This window comes from Osmia lignaria, unplaced genomic scaffold (genome assembly GCF_051020975.1).
Source record: "Osmia lignaria lignaria isolate PbOS001 unplaced genomic scaffold, iyOsmLign1 scaffold0169, whole genome shotgun sequence".
In the NCBI taxonomy this organism is placed as follows: Eukaryota; Metazoa; Arthropoda; class Insecta; order Hymenoptera; family Megachilidae; genus Osmia; species Osmia lignaria.
Genome location: NW_027478310.1, coordinates 1 through 2,500, shown reverse-complemented (window position 1 = coordinate 2,500; position 2,500 = coordinate 1). Strand labels below are relative to the sequence as shown.

At 44.9% G+C, this 2,500-nt stretch overlaps 1 non-coding gene across 1 annotated transcript; it reads left to right on the top strand.

The window, feature by feature from the left end:
* The first annotated feature begins 1,242 nt into the window (after positions 1-1,242).
* Positions 1,243-1,397, top strand: LOC143308158 (5.8S ribosomal RNA). Its single transcript, XR_013065154.1, has one exon. It is a non-coding gene; the product is annotated as a 5.8S ribosomal RNA (ribosomal RNA).
* The last annotated feature ends 1,103 nt before the right edge of the window (positions 1,398-2,500 follow it).

Sequence of the window (2,500 nt, the reverse complement as noted above, 5' to 3'; positions counted from 1 at the left end):
CCCGTCCGTTCGGAACCGCCGGCAAAAAAACTGTGCGACCAACGGCGCCAAAGAGCACGACGCCGGACCATTTCTCTCTGGCTGATGTGAATGGAAGTAAAAGACGCTTGCGTGAGGTCTCTCGACCTTTATCTCTCTAACTTATACTTATGGGTCGTCGTCTACTTGATCGGGTACAAACAAGTCGTAAGAAACAAACAAACAAACCACAAAAATACAAGTCGTAAAAAAACAAACTTCTGTTGGTTAACCTACAATATGAAGGATCGAAATGAAAGAAGGATCATATTATTACAAACCGAAAGTGAAGGATCATTAAAATTGAAATACAATATATATAAATATATAAATGTACCCGTCGTTGCGACACCCTAGTTAAATGGAAAGATATAAAAAAGAGAGAAAAGGAATACAGATGACCCGCCGTCTGATCTTTGCTAAATGATCTGGCATCACCGGAGTTTTTTTGGTCCGTGTTGCGTTCGCTCTATTCGAAATGAAACTCGCGGAGGCGAAGAATTGTTAAAAGTTTACGAAGCGTCTAGGAGTGGTTAAAACTGAGAGAGTTGAAACTACGATGTATTAGAACGAGCAACCGTCGAAACTTTGTTTTCCGCGACGTTCTTTTCGTCGCTCTCGTCCCCACGCTCCTACGCTTTGTTGTTTCTTTGCCATCCGTGTTGCGATAAAAAGATTTCTCCATTGTCCAAAAAGGACGGATCGAGATTCCTCTTTCGAGAGGGAGAGAGAGGTACTTGCGGGTAACCTGGAATCTACGAAACACGCACCGTGGTAAGATTCGTGCGTCCGCCTGATCGATGTGTGTTGTTTACGGACCGGCTGAGAAGCGACGATAGCGAGTCTTTGAAAAACTATGTGTCCATTAGTTAGACCGATCGTCGCCGGCCGTGTGTCTGTTCGAATCTCGCAACCCACGATTCAGCGACAGGACGCGCGCTCGCATTCCTTGTGTGCGTTCGTACTTTTCAAGGTTTTTAAATGTACTTTACGCCCGACCGTCGAGAGGAGCGTGCCACTGGGCGTTTCTCCGACGGTTTCCGTCCTTGGACGCGATCGTGTCGTCAACGATCGAACAAACAAACAAATACGTTGGCGACGCCCGAATTCGCTCTCCCGCACGCGCCGGGTGGGAGAGTGATGTGGGTATCGAATGTGATGCGTGTTAATAATGAAAATAACACTCTAAAGATCTAAAGAGTTTGAAATACAAAATTTTACGATTACCCTGAACGGTGGATCACTTGGCTCGTGGGTCGATGAAGAACGCAGCTAATTGCGCGTCAACGTGTGAACTGCAGGACACATGAACATCGACATTTCGAACGCACATTGCGGTCCACGGATACAATTCCTGGACCACGCCTGGCTGAGGGTCGTTTTCTTAACAAAAGACTGCTTGCGTTTGCTTCTCGAAAAAAGAGTAATTCATTTCTTTCTAAACATCTCGCCGTCGTTCAACGAAAGTAGAACGTTTCGGAGCGGGATTATCGAACGAAATTGAAAGAATGAATGAACGATAACAAAGAAAGAGTCGCAACGTACGAGCGATAGTTGGGCAGTTCGTCGGCGTTTGTCGTGGAAACGATGTGACGAAAATCGCAACCGATACACTAAATGCAGGCCGTTAAAGGAGAGAAACAAATTTCGAAATATCTCTTCGAACTAGCGCAAGTGCGTCACGGCGCGCGAGTCGTTCGTTAAAATTTATAAACGACCGCCCGTGAAAGCACCGAGTTCTCGGAAGATAATCTATAAAGATTCTCCATCCTGCTGAAAGTTATCGGATCGGCGCGATTGTTCACTTGTAGAAATCCACGCTCCCGACGTTGCCAGAAACGATATTTACGAAAGGTGTGTCAAAAATAAACGAAAGAAGCTCTCCTATAAATTTAGAAAAAGCAAACGAGTGAAATGTTTGAGATGATAATTTGCTGAAATGCAAGCTCGAATAGCCCCAGGGTTTCGAATGATTCCCCGCGCTTTATACATCTCTCTGTTTACAAACGGTGTATAAATGAAAGATCGCTTCAGATGGGTCGTCGCTGTTTGACGCGCGATGCTGTTCCTTTTTTTTTGTCTGTCTGTGCGTTTAGCTTCGCTAAACAAGTTAAATGGTTAAAAAGCGTCGAAAAAGCGAATACACACGCGACAAGACAAATCTAACGAGTAAAGGAACGCTCCGCTCCAAGATAAAAATGGTTGTTTACAATCAATACAGCGTTTCGGTACCCCTGATCGTAGTCTGAAACTGTGTAACAAAAGAGAGGAAAGCGAATGGTGAAGGAACTTCGAAGCCTCCGTGGCGTGGCTAGAACTTGTGATAAAAGTATGTTTGCAGCAATTATGCATGCTCCCGTTAAAACAGCATTTCAATGTCTCGCATGGCTTAAAGCTCTAGGAGGCTTCAACATTTAGAATACATACGGACTACTTCGTTTGTTAAAGATAAGCGAAGACCGCGCGACCATCGCTCGGTCGT